This window comes from Petromyzon marinus, chromosome 53, assembly GCF_048934315.1.
Source record: "Petromyzon marinus isolate PM22_M1 ecotype Great Lakes invasive population chromosome 53, UKy_Petmar_22M1.pri1.0, whole genome shotgun sequence".
Lineage (NCBI taxonomy): Eukaryota > Metazoa > Chordata > Hyperoartia > Petromyzontiformes > Petromyzontidae > Petromyzon > Petromyzon marinus.
In genome coordinates this window covers 7,909,304-7,929,056 of record NC_133719.1, presented here as the reverse complement: position 1 = coordinate 7,929,056, position 19,753 = coordinate 7,909,304, and the positions used below count along the sequence as shown (strand labels likewise).

Genomic DNA, 19,753 nt, shown 5'->3' with positions numbered 1-19,753 from the left:
AGACGGACAAATCCCAAAGCAAGAGACAATATGAACGCGACAAAACGAACGCTATAGACAAACCATTTTGAGGTGTGATCATCATAGGGGAGTGGGCCACGTGATGGTCAAGGGAAAGGGCACTTTAACGAGAGTGCGTTTTTTATTTAACAGGAGTAGATCTTTTTTTTTTTTTTCAGATTAGCAGCCCACAAACAACAACCGCCAACTCCTTTGCCATCGTCTCTAAATGTCCGCTTTGTGGTTGACGGCGTAACCTTTCACAGTGCCGTAGCGAGTTAACCAAAGGGTAATAAAACTGTTGACCCCGTCTGTGCGGCCGGGCTTGGTGGCAGACGCTCCCCGAATTCGTCCTCCGCGACCACGTCGGGCCGTGGATTCTATGGTGCGGTCGTGCCCTTTTTTGCGATAAGGGCATCGTATCATCGCCATCATCATCATCATCGGGCAGGCTGTGCTCAAGGTTGGGCGAGAGATAAAGGAAGAGTACAAAGGACGGCACCAACGGAAGGCCGTGTGAAACGTTATGACCGGCAGCGGCGCTTCTGGCGGCGACGTCGCAGACGTTTAATTCGTTCTACGCGGAGGCGTGCGGTGCCTCCTTGGAAGTTCGGGGCCGTGCGGGCAGAGACGTGTGTTTGCTTGTGAAGCGCGGGCTCCGTGAAACTACGGAGTCCGTTACGCATCAAATAGTTTGCGTTTTAGTCGCAATGGAATGGGCATTGGGAAGTTTCAGCAGCGTACAAAAACGTGCACCGTGCGTACGAACAGCCCTCGGCCGTTAAGCATTGTGCAAAACATCTAGTCCCTGAGTGACTAAATTGTGCTTATCGTGACTTAAAGCTTTCGTGACTGCAGGAATTCATATTCTTTGGGTCTTTCGGTAAAGTCACCACGTAGATAGGTTCAAAGAAAATAACAAAAAACTACGACGTTTCGATAGCAGCACAAGCGGTCGTCATCACGTGTTGCGATCGAAACGTCGTTGTTTTTTGTTATTTTCTTTGAACCTATCTACGTGACTTTACCAAAGACCCAAAGAATGTGCTTATCGTGTCTACAGTCATCGTCAATAACCACAATGCAGTTCTTCCAGAAACCGGTGGCTTTGCATCATATTTTAGGCCTGAGAGCTGTATGTACACGCATGAGTGCACTTTTTTCCATGTTGTTGAAACCGTTCATTTTCCAGCCTGGACTAATGTTTCTGTTTTGATGAGTTTTCTTATCATTTACAATGTTCTATTGAAATGTATGTACGTATGTTGAACTCCGTTCGCACCTTACGTAGCCAACCGTGCTAATCGGAGGTGCGGGGGATGCACAGTAAACTAAAGGCAACAAGCAGTTCTTAAGATATGAGTTTTCAATTTAGATTTAAAAGTGCATAGCTCCAGTGGCTTCCTAATATGGCCACAGAAGTGCATCTGAAAGCGCGCAGTGCAGTAACCGTCTTTGTTCGATGGTTAGCCAAAAGCCGTTGCTGCTGTGGGGAAGTAGCTGTGTGCACAGGAAGTGAAATGTAAACTGAAATTGAAAAGGAGTCTTGCTTAAATGCCACAGATCGTGTTAGGGATGGAGTTAGGGTCAGGTTGCCCTGTGTGTGGTTAACATTATGGGTTCGCGCTCGTGTGTGATTGGCCAATGTGCTCTTCCCCCAAGTGGCGTGCCCCTCCCACATGTTTCCCATATATAGTTCTGATTGTCAACGCAGGCCACGTTAATGTTATTTTTTTTTGGTCCCTTGGAAGGGACAAAACGGTCGCTTGAATAGTTTGGGAGAAGCCTGGAGAAAGTTTATGCTGTGGTCGTTTTTTGCACTCATGGGGTCACGTTGCTTTGCAATATTTGCAAGTGGATTCTTCGTTTCTTGACGTGACACCGATAGCACAGTCGGGATAACATTGGGGAATTAAATGGAGTAAGTAACGCTGCGAAGCAAGATTACAAGCTGAAATAACTGCGTGCCTGTGTTGTTGTCCAAGTTTTTAATTCATTTTGCTCAATTAAATATCTAATTTAGCAGGCCCTGCCTTGCGTGCAATTGAAGGTACGACTCAATTTTCGCGTAGCAATGAATAATGTGCAGGTAATGAGGCCACGAACATACAATGTCTTATGTAAGACAGGTGCTGTGGGCTGGATTTTCACGACTTTATGCAATGGCCGAGGACACATTTGCTTGGCTGCTCGTCAAGACGAGAATCTGGCCGAAAAGTATGACCAAACTTAGACCGCAAATTCCAGGGTGGACAGCGCAAACTTAGAATAGATGTTGGATTATAATGTTTACTTTGGAGAACCCAACGGCACTTTGTGTGAACTCCAAAAGATTATTCTGAGCTCTCTCCTCCTTGCTGGGACCATCCTTTTGAATTAGCCGAATGTGGTAGCCAAGGTATAATCTGAGTCCACACGAGCCCCCCTTTCCGTAGGGGTCCCTCCTGGATAAGCCCCCACGGAAGCTTCCTCCCTATCCCTGAGTCTCACCGGTAACGGTCGACCTGAATCAGCCACAAAGCAAGAGGTTCGTACCCTTCAGCCGCATCCTCCTCCATCCATGAGGTGGCAAAGCAATTCTGTAATGATTGCACTATGTAACACATTTTTTGTTCCTGGGTAGTTAGTGTCATTTTGTAATTGCTTATGCCTAAAAAGTATAGAAAATGGCTATTATTCCCCACAAACTTTGCTTTTGTGACCAGGGCAGTGATATTTTGAAATTTACTTATTTTCAATGAGAAAACGGGCGAATTTGTGTCTCTACGTTCACATAAAGTCAGAAAACAACAACATATTAATCAAAATTAGAATTAACATGTATTTACACAAAAGTAATACAAAAATGACTACGAAAGATTTAGACACCAAGGCGCACTACCAGAGGCGGGACTGCCCACAGCGGACCGAGTTCTCTCTGGTGACGAACAACGTCAAGTGGGAGCCACTGGTGGACCCCCGGAAGGTGCTGATGCCACCACTGCACGTAAAATTGGTCCTTATAAAACAATGTCAGCTGTAGATAAGGAGTCGGCAGCCTTCAAGTACCTTAAAGACTTCTTCCCTAAGCTGTCTGAGGCAAAGGTCAAAGCCGGTGTCTTCATCGGACCACAGATAAAGAAGATCCTGGAGTGCAAAGAATTCCCCAAGAAGCTCACTAGTAAGGAGAAAGCGGCTTGGAACAGCTTTTTCGCAGTGGCTCGTGGCTTCCTGGGCAATCACAAGGTCGAAAACTATGTGGAGCTGGTTGAGACGCTGGTGAAGAACTACGGCACAATCGGCTGTAGGATGTTCCTCAAAGTCCGTATCCTTGATGCTCATCTTGATTAATTCAAGGAGAACATGGGAGCGTACTCGGAGGAGCTAGGTGAGCGCTTCCACCAGGATATACTGGACTTTGAACTCCGTTACCAAGGACAGTATAACGAGAACACGATGGGAGACTATTTTTGGTGGCTTATTCGTGAAAGTCGATTTACAGTATAATCGTAAATCTCGAAAAACAACTCACTTCTAAATGTTTTGTAGTCATTTTTGTATTACTTTAGTATAAATACATGTTAATTTACATGTTTTTTTCTGACTTCATGTGAACGACAAGGTACATTTCTAAATATCACTGTTCTGTTCACAAAAGCAAAGTTTTTGGGGAATAATAGCCATTTTCTATACTTTTTAGGCATAAGCAATTACGAAATAACACTTACTACCCAGGAACAAAATAAATAAATTGTTACATATTCTTTGGTTCTTTCGGTAAAGTCACGTAGAATGAGAATAAAATAATAAAATAAAACAATAAAATTCTCACGACGTTTCGGCCACATCACAAGTAGCCGTCCTCAGGTGAAGAAACAGGACTGTCCAGAAGACAGCACTGTCTTATTTTATTATTTTATTCTCTACGTGGTGACTTTACCGAAAGAACCAAAGAAGATGAATCCTTGCAGTCACGAAAGCTTTAAATCGAAATTTAAATTGTTACACAGTCTTGTTTAAATTCACTTGTAATGATTGTTTAAATTCACTTGTAATGATTGTTTAAATTCGCTTGCCTTCAATCCACATTCCCATACCCTCATCCGCATTCTGTAGCTCTCCCACGTGTTGCCATGGTTGTTGCCCCCTAGGTTGTTTGGCACGATTGTCCGACGTTTCGCTCTACATGCTGGGAGCTATTTGAGGAGCTTGATTTCAGGCCCAGAAGATAACCGCAAAAAAACCCACGCGGTGGTTTTACCCAAGTACCATTGTTCTGTGGATTACCGTTTTTTCTTACATGTGTTGAGGAGTAGAGGGATGATGGAATGTCACACTCGCCTCGGGAGGAGTGACATCATGTCCCCTCGGGGTATTTGAGGGGGGACCGGTGACGTAGAGGGGGTCTTCGCCAGGATCCGGGTTCGTGAGCGGTAGGGAAGTGGGGACCCAGGGTAGGGGATAACTAGCTCCAGGCTAGGGGGGCTACTTCACCCGGCTGGCCGAGTTGGATAACCCATTGGTCAGTGCAGTGGGAAGAGCCTGTTAGCCTGGGAGTCGTAGAGATTCCCAGTACCCTTTCCCCTGGGGAGATTTAGCTTACCCAAGTCTTGTGTTATCCCTTCCCCAAAAGCTAGGCGACAGCCCTTAATAAACTGTTGGCGTCAGCCCCGACAACATCTGCCTTCGTGTCGTCATTTACAACACAACACATGGTTAAAGTGCTTTATCCTGATTCACGTATCAGCCGATAGGTGGCCATGGCTCGCTTTTATCACGTTGGAAATTGCATGAGCCGCTGCGTTGTAAATACAGGTGGTTGAGACAGACCTCTGTTTCTGATTTACTGCCAGGCCTTTTCTAAAAATGAATTCGCTGAAGAAGTCTGTTGAATCAACTCCTGTACGTCCGAACGTATGACATCGTGGGACGATTGTGAGATGGGGGCAGCTTGGGAAAAGCCTTTGTTGCAGCAGTGGATTTACCCCAAAGATGACGACGGTGGTGGTGGTGGTGATGACATCCAAACAGTGCAAGTTAGAACAAAACTCTTGCTGCCATCATCGAGGCCGGGTTGTTACGAAGATGACGAGTTGGTATTGGCACTGGAGGGGATCGAGTTGCAACGAGGATTCACTCTGAATCTCTAGCGCCTGAAACTAGAGCTTCTACTATAACAATGACACAATTGTGGATGCGTGCATGTGGGTCCAGCGCGACCACGTGTTACGGTTCCTCCGCGCGTATGCGAGCGTGGGACGCTGTTAATCTCCGTCGATGTCACGGGTAGAGGACGGTCTGTCCGTACGATGACAACAACAACAACAAATAACTGCTGATTTCATTGACCCTGAGAGAGTACAAAGGGTGGAATAAACACACTCTTAACCGGGATTTGAACTGGATACCTACCAATTGGCGAGGCCAGCATTTTGACTCGGCACGTAAGCTATTCGAGCACTCTGAAGCATCCGTGTCATTGCAATTCTTGTGATGTTTAAAATCCAGTTTTCTTTAGTTTACAGAGTCAACTATATGCTTGATGTGTGGCCGGTCACTGTGGGTGGGTGGGGTGGTGAGTGGCAGAAAAATACAACAACCCTTTGTCTTGTATTATACCAGTATTGGTCATTGTTAGTTCCGGTTGTGTTCAGAGGTTATACAAATGCAGTAATAGACAATATTATATTTATATGTTGGAGAAGCCCTACTGCAGTGTGGCTATTCCTCTTCAGGAATGAGGTTGGGTTCTCCTTTTTTTTTTTTAGAAGTCCGCCTTGTGCTGAAGAGCCGTAAACAGCCATACGGTGATGCGATTTAAATTGTAACAGTAAAAATATAAATCGCAGATCTCTCAAGTTTATTTGGTTTAACCACAGATGAGAGCTCTAGAGACCAGGATGAGTCTCATTTACAAGAGGGCCCTAGTCTGCCAGTAGGGGGGGGTGGTGGCGGCGGCGGCGGCGATTGCCACGTGTAATCCCGGTTGAGTAATTTGCGATTGTAACGTTCGAACTTGGCATGTTTGGTACCCAGACGCCGACCAAGCAATGGCCTGCTCTTGGGAATTACGTCAGGAGGACCTTTACATTTCCAATCTGAAGCAGACAGACAGCGTGGCTCATTACGGTCGATCATCGATTATCCCAGGCTGCTTCCAGGTTGGGGGTTGGAAGTGGTCACCGGATTTTCAAAAACGACGGATAATCGCTAAACCGTTATTTAAAATACCTTATTTCTGCACATTCTTACATGGCATTATGTTTTTGTGTGTTGTGTGTGTGTTTTTTTTGTGTTTTTAAATGTGTTTACTGTATGACATTGGCATAAATAAACGTAAAAAATGGACGAATAAATATCCTACTGTGAAAAGTTACCGTATTTAATGTACTGTCCTTGCCACTTCTATCTCAAACACTCTGCATGGGCTGATGTATATCCGTGCAGTATTTTTTAGTTGTTTAAGTTGTGTGTAGTGTATCATGTAGCGTTTATAATATTTAACACTGAGATCAAGCATAGCTACTGTCGTTGTCACGCACATGGTGCCGATCGCCGGACTGGTACAGCATTTGGCCGGTTTTGCCGGATCGGCCCGGGACCCACCGGATAATGTTGGAAGCAGCCGGATAATCGTGCGCTGGATAATCAACGATCAACTGTATTGTGGTAAAGGCACCAGCAGTATTAACCAGCGTGGCCTACCGTATTCGAAACGTGAATCCCTGCAACAAGCGTCAAACGCCCACTACCACTGGGTCATGTGACCACCATCTTTGTCACAATCTACAGCTGCATTAGGGCCACTCCATACCGGGTCCTCTCATCAGAGGTCGTTTTCCCATACTTCACCACCCATGAGAGTGCCGGTTGGTGAAGGCTGTAGGCTCAGCAGCTATTGCAGATATCACAGAACCCACTGGATGTTAGCTGTGACCAGGTATCAAACCCGGGTGGCTGGGTTCATCGTGCAATGTGCCGACTACTCTGCCACAGCCCATAAGTGTTGTAATATTGTATGCAAGCTCTCTGCCTAGGAAGAGCAGTGACAACAATGAGCACTAATTTGCTTACGGGCAGTAGAAGTAGGGCAGTTATATTGTGTTTAAATAATTTAGTAGTTTGTCCATAGGTTTTTTTTTTTGTCCAGGATTGAGAACAATATTTTCGTGGTATTGTGTTTGACGGCAGCGGTAATGTTGTGCCTGTTATTTTGTACTTGGGATTCGTAGTTTTGTGTGATGGTGAAGGGGTAGGGATGCTGTAGTTCGTTAACGCACTGTGCTATGAATCCAGAGACACGAGTTCGACTCCCTGTAATGGCTACGATGCCTGTACCGATCCTGCGCAACACCCTTCAAAAACCCGCACTGACCAGTTTGGTGAAGTATGGTCAAATAAATCCAATGACCAAAACGGCACGGTGATGCCTTCATCCATCAGTGGACTTATTTGTAAAATTCAGTTGCACAGTTTTCACAGTATTCTGCTATTTTCATTAATTTACGTGTCACTCAATATTGTTCAGACTCTATTGCGATTACATTATGATAGTGTGTTTGTGCTAATGATGACCAGTTGTTTCATAGACATTAAAAAATTGTAGCCATAGTTTGCAGGGGGTGCAGGATTGTGTGGATGGTGTATGTGTGTGCAATGGGGAGGAGTGGTCATGCGGTGGTTAGCGCAGTGCACTACGAAACACCACCACCTGAGTTGGATTCCCGCTCTCGGCCAACGACATAATTGGCGGCGAATGTTTGAACCAGTCCTGGGCCTCCCCTAAGTCGACCCAGTCTTAAATGAGTACCTGATGAGGTTTGTATAAAACATCAGCACCGGGGAGACAAAGGTGGCCGGGCGTGGAACTGACCACCCACCCACTCGTGCGCCGTGCCGGCCATAATAGGTGCTCACGAACAGCGTTCGCCCCAACAGTCTGTTCGAGGCTACATGGGGGATCTTTGCCTTTGTATTGTATGTGTGTGCAGCATAAGGGCTGGAATGTGCAGCTGGTCCAACCAAGTGCATTAATACAAACCAGACAACGAGTCCAGCCTTCTTACCTCCCCTCCCATCTCGACCAACCAACCCCACCCCCTCCGGCCCGGCCCGCACTTTAAAAGATGTTACAGATATCGGCGTCGGAGTGAGGCAATTCAGACCGCGATGTCAGGAGCCGGTCAAAATAAGTGCCGTTTTTTTTTTTTTAACGCGCTCCGCTGCTGTGAGGCTGTGAAGAAGAAGAAGCTATGAGCCATTCCCACCCCCCCCCACCCCAACCACAGCGTGCGAGGCAAGCGACGGTGTGAACGCAACAACGCCGAGCGCGCTGCTCCATAGGTCCGCTCGCTCGCTCTTCCTGAGTGCTTACGGAACGGCTCTCGCGCTCGCCTTATCTCTCCGACGGGCCGCGCCGCGCAGAGAGAGAGAGGGGCTGCTTTTGGCTTGGATGACGGCTGGGGAGGCAGGTAGTGCGGCGGCGATCTTGACGGCACGGCTTTGGAATGCGTTTTTCGTCAGAACGCGGATGCTTGGCCCCGTGGATTTTTCTTCTTCTTTCTGCGCGGTGGCTGCATTCGGGCGCCTTTGTCTGACCCGCGAGGGGTCATCTTTGTTTACTGTTGTAAGCAGCGATTGTACTTTTGACGGCACGCCGTTCTTTGTTCCTGCCGTGGAAGGTCAGTAGCTTTTTTTTGTTGTTGTTGAATGATTACAGTCGCGATTGTACGGTGATATAAGTTTTGTTGCATGGGGCGCTCTTGCCAATAACGTGGTAGTTCAGCAGCAGTTTGTTTAACAAGCCATGACTCTGCTGATGAGACACAGAAAGCTGAAACTGGTCGGGGGGGGGGGGTTTCTTGGATGCTTAATAATCACCGTCGGCATGAGCCATGATCAGTCCACTTCTGGATGAAGCTGTCACCATCTTCAATGATCCTGCGATATCATAATCCACCTAATACCTGCACTCGGGGGGGGGGGGGGGGGATTGCCATCGACCATCTGACATCATCACCATCATCATTAAATTGTTACAGGACAGGGTAATATACTATTATTAATGATTGTTTTGAAAGTACTAAAATATGTATTTATCATTTATTACTTGTGCAGTTCAGATTATAAAATCGATTTTTTAAATTAAGAAATGCATTAAAACAGTTGGTGATATTTTGCAGTTATTATTATCGTGAACGCTCGTTATTGTTATGACAGTATCGTACAATTTTCACAGCAAAGTCAAAACGTCAAAAGTGTCTTGCTGCTTTAAAGAACATGGGGCAGTACAAATGTTAATTGGCAACCCTGAACCAGTTGTGGCAATTCCACATTCCTATGACGGTGACCATTCCGATCTATGTTCACATTAATATCACGTGAGTGATTATAGGTATTTCAGATTTACTGAAATATACACCCATCCTTGGATGGGCAAAAGAGCGAGTTATATATACTTTTAAAGCCCCAACGTTATTGATGAGTGCAATTTTTTTGTTCTATAAATCAAGCAGGATTCAGTGAATGGTTTTACCCTTTTAACTGGCACAAAAACTGACGCCTTTATTCAAGGCATCATGTTTGCAATAACCACAACACAAGAAGTCAAAATGCAAAGAAAAAAGACAGCTCTGATGATAATAATATACACTGTCCTTGAATTTGATTGGTCCACACCAGATACGACTTTTCTTAGAGCCTAGTCTCCACTGGTGTTGGACCAGAAGACACCAAAAGGCATACAACTCAAAAACAGCGCACTATCAGAGTATTGAGGGCTCGGGGTGAGCATTTACATTATGAGACCTCCTTTGCCAGTAACAAGATATAGTGAATGGTTTTACCCTTTTAACTGGCACAAAAACTGACACCTTTATTCAAGGCATCATGTTTGCAATAACCACAACACAAGCAGTCAAAATGCAAACAAAAGAGACAACTCTGATAATAATATGCACTGTCCTTGAATTTGATTGGTCCACACCAGATACGGCTTTTCTTAGAGCCTCGTCTACACTGGTGTTGGACGAGAAGAGCCTAGTCTCCACTGGTGTTGGACTTCTGGTCCAACACCAGTGGAGACTAGGCTCTAAGAAAAGCCGTATCTGGTGTGGACCAATCAAATTCAAGGACAGTGCATATTGTTATCAGAGTTGTCTCTTTTGTTTGCATTTTGACTGCTTGTGTTGTGGTTATTGCAAACATGATGCCTTGAATAAAGGTGTCAGTTTTTGTGCCAGTTAAAAGGGTACAAGCAGGATTCGTTGACATGAATGTACTGCTCTTGGCAGCTATCACTGTTGTAATTAGAGATATAACTATGCATCGAATCGGAGATTAAGATATCAATCCTTACGCTCAAGATATATGGGTAGAATTGTCCGTGTCGGAACTGATGACTTTCGCTTCGTACGTACCATTTTAACGGACGAAAATATCGATTCTCAAATAATATCGCGACTATTTATAACAATTGGTGGAATTGCTGGGGGTGTGTGGGGGGTTGTCAGGTGGGGGCGGGTGGGGGATACGGAGAGGTTGGTGAGTAATTGCATGCCTCATTGTAATGGTGTTACGTACCGCGTACAGACAATTTTGTCAATCCGCTGCTGGATGAGTTCTTCCAATTGGCTTGCGGATCATGGGAGCTATTTAACCATACTTCATCCACAACGGTCAATGCATGTTCATGAAGTCGGGAAGCACAGATGCAGGAGCGTTGCGCGGTAAAACAACAATTTACTGCGTTGCACTCTCAAGAAGAGTCTAAGTTATTCCCTGTTCAATTGAGCCATTAGTGGAAATTCCTCATTCCTATGACGGGGGGGGTAAGTCTATCCATAGGGCATCCACCATTGACTTATTAGTCGAGTGCCAACAGTGGCGGGATGTTAACTACATCGCTTGGTATGCATGAGGTCCGGCGGGATGTTAACTACCTCGTCTGGTATGCAGGAGGTCGTGGGTTTGATCCCGACCCTGACGCCTGTATATTTGGAGTTTGTATGTTCGCTCCATAGTCGTGTGGATTTTTCTCTGGGTCCCCCGGTTTTTCCCTCCATATTTAGAATCAACAACTCGCGTTTTTGAGTATTTGCCTGCGACTATACGCCACTTCTTTGAACGATCATTCGTGATCGCCGGGTCTCGCGATCGGGAGATGTTAACTGTGTGCAGCAGTTGATTGCAGGTGACCAAATACATTTGACAGATTTGCTTATATTTGTATATATTCAGATTGAATGCTATCGGGTTGAAGGGGTGGTACAGTGGTAGCGCACTGTACATTACTTTGTTTGATTCATCATCATGGCTACATCAGTGTCGAGTGATATCTGCCCCCCCCCCCCTCTTCAAATCAAACTGATCAGTGCACCGAAGAAGTATGGTCAAATAATCACATGACCGACATGGTAGAGGCAGGCCTTCATCCAGCTGTGGATTGACAAAGGGCTGTAATTTATACGTATATATTTTTTTATAAATCCTGTCATTCCAAACATATCCGAGAGGATGTCCAGTGAGGAGGTGGAGCAATTAAAGTTATCGGTGGATCAATACTTCGCACGATCGCGAGAGACAGCAGATGCTTGGAAGAGGCCTTCATCCAGCAGTGGATTGACCATGGCCTAACGATGCAGTAATCCCGAGAACGTAATTCCTCTTGAGAGATACGGAACCACAGCTGCAATAAACTCTTTTACAGAAATATGTTTCGGGCAGCTCACAAAGAGACCATCTTCATTGGGAAAATCCGGGGGGGGGGGGGGGTGGGGAGCTTAGCTCATTTGACAACTGTTGAAATCTTTTTATCCAGGGTCCCGCAAACTGCATTGTCACGCACCGCACGCGGCGCTTCATGGTGCTCGTGGCGCTACGGATTTACAGCCAGCATGAAACGTTTGACACCGAGCGACACGCGCAACGAGCTGAACCGCAAACCGATGACGTGTTGCCCGATTCCGGTCGTTTCCAGCCACTCCGGCGTGATTGGGTTTCCTCGGAGGGGGTGCGGTCATGTGTTTGGTCAGCATACGGAGCCAGCGCTTGCTGAGGCACCGGAATTTGATGTCCTGGTGTTGTCCCAAGCGGTGTAAAACAAAAAAAAAAGGTTGTTTTGTTTTAATTGGGGTGCCATGGTGCCGAGATGTTAACCACCTCGCCTGGTATGCAGGAGGTCGTGGGTTCGATCCCGATCCTGACGCCTGTTGTGTATTTCGAGTTGTCATGTTTTTCCCTTTTCTCCGGTCCCTGCGGTTTTTTTCCCTCCACATTTAGAATCAACGTGTGCTTAGAGAGTATTTGGTTTGGTCTACATTTCCACGCGAGAAGCCACATGAAGTGGCTTATCATGTGGAAATGTATAGCAACCAAACGCACTGAGAGCATGTTTCTAAATGTGGAGGGAAAGACCGGAGAACCCGGAAAAAATACACGCGACTACAAGGAGAACATGTAAACTCCAAATTTACAGGCGCCAGGGTCGGAACGGAACCCAGGACCTCCTGCATACCAGGCAAGGGAGTTAAATATCGCCACCGTGACGCTCTTCTCGCCACCCTGGCGCCTTGCGGTTAGTTTGAGTTAATCTGTAAGTCTTATAATAACAATAATAATAATATAATTCTGTGTATGAGCTGCAAGTCTGAATACGGCTTCTTCCAAGTGTGGACAGAGCTTAAAAATAGGCACTTGTCACTGACATTTCAAATGTCGCTCGTCCTTGATCCGAGCCGGTCGCGTTTATGGTGGGTACACTGAGAAGAGCCCCCTCTTATTTTTTTTTAGTGGCGAGAGGACCCTGGGGAGCCTTGGTCATCCAGGTGTTACCCCAATGAATGAACCCCACCTCGCTACCCCCCCCCCCCCCGCTGATTTGCGGAAAATTTGGATTTCATTTACCAAACAAAATATAACCAATGAACAAACTGCACGCGCGTAGACGTGAAACTACTTTCCAAGACATGTCCTAGGTGTGTTATCAGTGGAGCTGCCAACAGGGCTGGTGTCGTGGTTAGCACACCGTGACTTGCAATCCAGAGGTTCCACAGGGGTGGTGTAGAGCTGAGCACACCGGAACCTTCTGCCAGCAAGGCATGTGAGCAAGCAATTTCAGGGCTGTACCTTTGCCGTTTTAGCTCCAAGCAAAGGCCACGAAATGTCGCGTTTAAAATTGCACGCATTTGCGTGGTAAAAAGACGATGAGGTGTTGCACAGAGAGGATCTGAATGCCAACAGATTCAAGTGACTGCGGCACTTGGAGATTCAATACCTGCTGAGGCTCACCGTTCACTTTAATTAACAAGTAAAACTGAGTTAAATCATCAACGGTTTCATTTTTGCCACTTTTCTCTAAATGCAGATGCATTATTTCACGCGCTATTTTTTATGTTCCATGGCGACACAGTTTTTTTGTGCGCTCATTTATGTATGCTTCATATGGGGTTCTTTATAATTTCGTGACCCAGGGTCACCCTTGAAAATGGTCTCTTGATTTGTCACCTGAATCAACAAAGAAAACTTGACCATGACCTTCACCGGTGTCTTAACCTTGGAATTTTATGGAATTCTGAAGTGAGAAGATCCTGAATTTATCATGCAAGAGTCTACCACCGTGTCCAGTTTGTAAATTACTTACCAGGCAAAGAGTTATTGGGTCTGTTAAGCGTAGCTATGTTTCGAGCTAATTAAGATTCATGTAGCAGTGGCTTTTTAGTGATGTGTGAACTAACGTGTGAGAAACACGGAGTTTGGATGTTGCTTGGTACTCGCTGTGTGATGGTCGATCTGTTTTAGAATATAAACAACTGGAAAAAACGTGTTTTCATTTTGTGCTTGTGTGCGCATGTTTCGACAGATTAAATATTCAGTGTCTGCAACCCGGCCTCACCTTGGGTTAACTCCTGTGTCAGCAGCTTTCGAGGTATGTACAAACGCTCGGTCGGTGTCACGGTGGCTAGGAGATGTTATAGCTGTCTTGTCTGGTACACAAGAGGTCGTGGGTTCGATCCCGACCCTGATGCCTGTATATTTTGTATGTATCTCTCTCTCTCGTCCTGTGGTCGTGTGGATTTTTTCCCGGGTTCTCTGGGTTTTCCCTCCGTATTTAGAATCAACATGCGCTTACAGCATTTGGTTGCGAGAAATTTCCACGAGATAAGGCCACTTCGTTGAGCAGTCATTTTTGATGGCCACGTTGCTTTTGACAAAGATCTATATAGCTCAGTGGGCCTTTCCTGATAAAATAAAAAATAGTTTAGTTAGTTTAGTAATGGTCGGCACACTGGATTTGTGATCCATTAGCTAGTCCTGGCAAGGCAGTTGAAACAACGGTGCACGTTTCCAAATAGGAGGAATTAAATATAAAACTCCTTTAAAAGTGTCCTAATTCATACCTGTCGCCTCTGTGTCCCACCCAGAAGTGTAAATGGGTACGAGCAAAGTTAGTTGATCTGTAGGTCGCTTGTGGTGGGGGTAAAGTGTGGGTACGCACACCTATCCCAGGACGCCTAATCAGAGTGGAGGAGTAGGCCAAATACCGTCTCTTTGAGAGGGATCTGTAGAGCTCCAACTAGTGGGGAGGCCCTTTCGCCAGCAGTGGCGTGAGCAGGCAATTGCAGGGCTGCACCTCTGCCACCTTTACCTTACGCACATTGACCTGATTTCAATCCATTTTTAGGCCCGCTTTAGTCCTTATTTTTCTAGAAATCACAGTTATTAATCTCACAACCATAATGTGGTATTTGTATTTTAACTTACTATTGTTTATCTTAAAAAAGGAATTATGATAGACTAGATTTACTACCTGGCTTCGCCCGAGACTTGGATTCTTGTCTTGGATTAATACACGGCCTCCGTGGAGGGTGGAGGGTGGAGGGGGATGCGTGACGTCAGTAGGCACACTGCGTGACGCTGCCGCATGCGGGTGACATCACAGATGTGACGTCACCGCTCACTTGCCGTGCAATACATTATATCCATTATTGTGCCCCCCCCCCCCAAATACAAACGTCTATTTTTATACTTTTTGCATTGTGTACAGTCTGGAAGCTATCCACATGCCAAATTTCAAGTTTGTTGCATGTTGGAAAGTATGCTTAACATTTAGAACAGACACATATATTCACAAACTTTCCTTTTATATATATCATATAATCACCGTTCTTCTTGCATACATACGTAAAAAAAAACGCGAATTGATTTGTAATTTTTCCATGCCTCTCGGATCTCATCTATTAAGGACAAAGGTATCTTCCCTGGCCTGTCTATTTTGTATCGGCCAGTACTGTGAGTTATTGTCTATTAAGAATAAACTAAGCCCATCATCCCCCGAGGATCAATACATGGCAGACTCATCTCCGCCATTGAAACGCGGAATTTCCACCGCTGTGAGCAGGAGATGAGCACCAGTGGCTCAATGCTCATTTGAGCAGGAAATCACTTTTGACTTTGGAAAGATAAATTGTGGTCAGTATTAACCAGGGCGGACCACTGGATTCGAACAGTGAACCTGACGCCAGCACACGATGGCCTGCTCTTGAGAATTACGTCATGGGATCTCGAACATCCGCCGTGAAGCAGACGGCACTTAGTATTATTATTAATACACTACTGCCGTATTAACCAGGGTGGGCTGCTGGATTCGAACCGTGAACCTGACGCCGGCATACATTGAGAATGACGTCATGGGATCTCGAACCTCCGCCGTGAAGCAGACGGCACGTCGTATTATTATTATGGTTAATACACCACCGCCGCATTAATCAGGACGGCCGCCGGGTTCGAACTGTGAACCTCTGCACCTACGATTAGTACGGTTGGCTACGTGCGGTGCAAAAAATGTAAACATACATGCATACGTACATAGAGGCGGCGAACGCGCAACCTCTAGGCCACGTCATCCGCGCCCGCGCGCGTCACAGCATTATGGCCCTGCAAGGGTAACGGGCGTACTTAGAGTAACATCCCTTTTGAGAACAAGCCCAACGTGAATGACGACCACGGCCACCGGTGTTCATCTGTGCATTGCACGGCAAATATTTGCTGGCATTTAGCAAATCACTGTCAGGGTGACACTGCTCCCCTGTGTCCCTGATTAATTCTGTGACCCTTGACAGTCCTCTGTGTGCAAATGGCCAGCAAGGCAGTGCAAACAACAAGTTGCCGGCTTTCCAATGAACTCGTAAGGCTCAAGTAAGCGCAGTTTAGTTGAATAAAAATGGGTCGGAACATTGATAGGAAACATTACATATAAAACCCCTTAAAATGTTAAATTATAAGCAGAATGCCACGTGTAAATAAACAGATGATTTTGGTCCAAGGATCTATTGGCTTTCCAGACCAATATTATCAAGCAGCAGTTGGAGTCGTTATCTCATACTTCTAATGAAGAAATCCGGTCAGAGTTTTTGCTTGTACAGTAGTCCCTCGGTTAACGTTTTTAATCCGTTTCACGAAAACGCCTGTGAACCGAAATAACTGTTCATCGAATATAGGAATTACATTTCTGCCAAAACATAAAACAACGTAAACAAAGCCAGTCGCGGTTTAAACGCTCATAAATGGGCTTCACTGATTGGCTGAGGGTATGGCTCAGCCCCACTTACGAGCGCTCGGATTGGCCGAAATTGGCACCCGCGTGCGTAACGCAAACGTACCGCGAATCAAAATTGTAACATCAGTCGAAACTATGGGGGTCCTACGGGGAGGCGAAACGTTAACCAAAAATTGTTAACCGATGTCACTGTTAACCGAGGGACTGCTGTATAGTTCTGTGCAAGTTCGGGATCCCTTGAGAGAGAGAGAGAATCAGTGGTCTGTCACCCGGTTGAAATAAAGGAAATGCATAAACGGATGACTTATGCACTGCGAGTGCTCTTGTGAAGTGAGCCTGGTGTGCCGAAGAGCGACACTAAACTGTTATTTTCCATCTGCTTATGAAATTGTGATGACGCCAGGTGCTCTATTGTGCGAGCGCTGAACGTTTGGCTTGGCGCCTTGCAAAAAAAGGCTTTATCTGGCTTTTCAAGGCCTTATCTGATTCCGAATGCACCTGCATGCCCTCATGCCACGCGAATATTTTCACCGTTGCGTAAAGTTTTTCAAACATTTCCTTCCTCCACCCCCCCCCCCCCCCCCCCATGATTGCGATGATAATATTGCAACAAACCAATGAAGTCACAGAACTAAGTAAGTGGGCACGGGCAGGACACGTCGCTAGACGGGGAGTGGTGGGCAAAGTGGGGGGACCGCGCTTGAGAGGTCGTCCACCACCCCGGAGATGGAGCAATAAAATCGGCTTGCGTACGGGCGCTGCTATGCCGATTGCTACAATGGATTTTGGGAGGCCTTCATCCAGCATTGGATCAGTCTTGGCTGACGTGAGCACCGCATCACTACAACCATTGATATTATGAATCTGTCCCATTTGATTAAGGTGGCCCCGACGAAAATACTGGTCCCTTCCATGGGAATGTGGAATGTCTGCCTTTGGTTCACAGTCACCAATGACAATGAGCACTTGCTCCATGACTTGTGAAAACAGGGAGAGTATACTCTTTGATTCTTTCGGTAAAGTGACTTTACCGAAAGAACTGGAGAGTATGGATCCCTGCAGTCACGAAAACGTCAAATCTAGATTGAACAGGGAGAGTCTTTGTCCTTCGGTTGACATTGTACTGCACAAAATATCGCCGTCTCGCTGTCATTGGTTTAACATTCGTATAACAAGTTGAGATTACCTACCCTATTCTCCAGATTTACACAATGTATTTTTTTCCTTTGTCTTAAAAAAAAAGTTGCACCTTAAAATCCATGTGTGTGTGTGTGTGTGGCCATATCTGTTTGACTATTGATACAAAGCACAAGTTTTGCATCTTACTTTTTGGAGCGTCTTATAATCCGGAGGTTAAGGTAACACGCACGGTCCTTATCTTCGTCATCATCATCGCCATCATCATTTTTAGCCATGATCATTCCACTGCTGGATGAAGGCTCCCCCCCCCCCCATAGCTGTCGTTATTTCCCACGATGCAACACTCCACTCTTCACCTTTCCCTCAGCGGTAAATGGCCAGGTTGCTGAGCGGTGGGGCGAGCGGCTCGCGGTTAGAAGGGTCGCGAGTTCAAATCGTGGTTGCCAGTCGACTCGGCCTCCTCATCATCCTCCTCCAACGTCGCTAAAATGAGTTGCCACTTTTTTAGGGGACATCATCAAAGCGGTCGGTCCTGTGGGTCTGACTCGCCTTCCCCGCTGTAGGAAGGTGGGATTTCCACCAACGTTGTGTGCCTGTGAATGGCAAATGAGCTCATTTGGGCAGGAAATAATTTTGAATGTTAAGTATACAAAGAAACTAAACTGTTTTCTATTTTGCCAGGTAAGACCCACTGAGCTGTGTAGCTCTTTTTCATAAGTGACTTCGCTATCCCAAATGATAGCTCGATGAAGTGGCGTATCGTCACGTGGAAATTTATAGCAGCAAAATGCTCTGAACGCGTGACGTTGATTCAAAATGTGGAGAGAAAAACCGGAGGACCCGGAGAAAAATCCACGCGATCGTGGGGAAGGGAGAACATGCAAACTCCAAATATAACAGTAATTTAAATTGATAAAGCACCCTGAAACAATCGTTCTTAGGGCGCTAAAATCATTCAGACAGTAAAAGGAGGACATGAGAACTAAAGAAAACGAAACAAAGGGCTGAACAAGAGGGGAGGGAAGGCAGAAAGAAGGCGAGAGGCAGGAGCGGCGAGACAGCGGCATTGCCTGCCAACCGGGGAACAGGCGGCAGGGTCGGGATAGAACCCACGACCTCCTGGTGGTTTACATCTCGCCAACGTGCCGCCCCCTCTGGTTGCAGCCTGAATCTCGTTCGTTGTGCGCTTTTGCCAGTCTCGCGCGCACTGTGCACGGGCCCCGTGGCTCGAATGTAAATCTCCTGGCGGTGTCCTTGGCGCTCGTGTCCCCGGTCCACCCGCCCCACCACCACCACCACCACCACCCCCCCCCCACACACTTTATGGAACGCTTATCGCAGATGCGCATAAGCGCGCCGGTGGCACCTACCATTAATCACTCCCGCTTTTATCGTACGTCCAAATATAGCCGATGTGTACGCCGTTACCTGCGTTGGGCATCGGTGTTTTGATTTTTATATCTCGATTAGTCCGCGCATGGACATTTCCCCGGCATTTTGTCCGGGCGATGCTCATTGATTATAACAATATTTGTGTTTTTTTTTGTAACTGATGTGCGCTCGCGCGACTCGCTTACTTTAGATTTTTATTCGGCCGTTAACGAAGCGTGGCGTCTCCGTGAAAAACGCAATTACCTCCACAGGTCTCCGTTGGAAAGATATCCCTTTCGTCATCGGGTTCGCACCTCGCGGTCGATAAATATTAGGTCGATTTTTGTTGTCGTATTTATAAACGATGCGAGGCGTTTGAAGGGATATTGATGCCGGATAGATCCATCCACCGGTACGTCGTGCCGTATGCCCGCCCCTACCGGGGCGTCTCTGAATAAGAGCTTCATAGCGTAGCTCATCGGATTTCTCCAGTATATATATAAAAAAAAAGTATTCTGTATACAAATGTCAGTTGGGTTCACAGGGTGATCCACTTTCTAGATACCCCGCTCAAACAATATTCAGTCATTCTAGAGAAAATGCCATTTTAATTGAAATCCCCTGCATGTCTCCCACCAGTCTCAATGCAGTTATGTACTGTACATATTTTAACACTCTCCGCTGTAAGACATGGGACCACCGTCTTCA

At 46.2% G+C, this 19,753-nt stretch overlaps 1 protein-coding gene across 9 annotated transcripts in view; it reads left to right on the top strand.

The window, feature by feature from the left end:
• The window catches only part of LOC116953868 (disheveled-associated activator of morphogenesis 2-like), a 120,564-nt gene that overhangs the window by 38,064 nt on the left and 62,747 nt on the right, over positions 1-19,753 (top strand). For 4 of the 9 annotated variants that reach the window (XM_076051969.1, XM_076051972.1, XM_032974147.2 and 1 more), the window contains one exon: positions 13,838-13,903. The exons of 3 other annotated variants lie outside the window; for them this stretch is intronic. The gene's annotated coding sequence lies outside the window, so the exon portion shown is untranslated. Of the gene's footprint in view, positions 1-8,298; positions 8,323-8,425; positions 8,661-13,837; positions 13,904-19,753 lie in introns of those variants that run through there. 2 more of the 9 variants (XM_032974156.2, XM_032974155.2) reach the window with 2 other exon arrangements.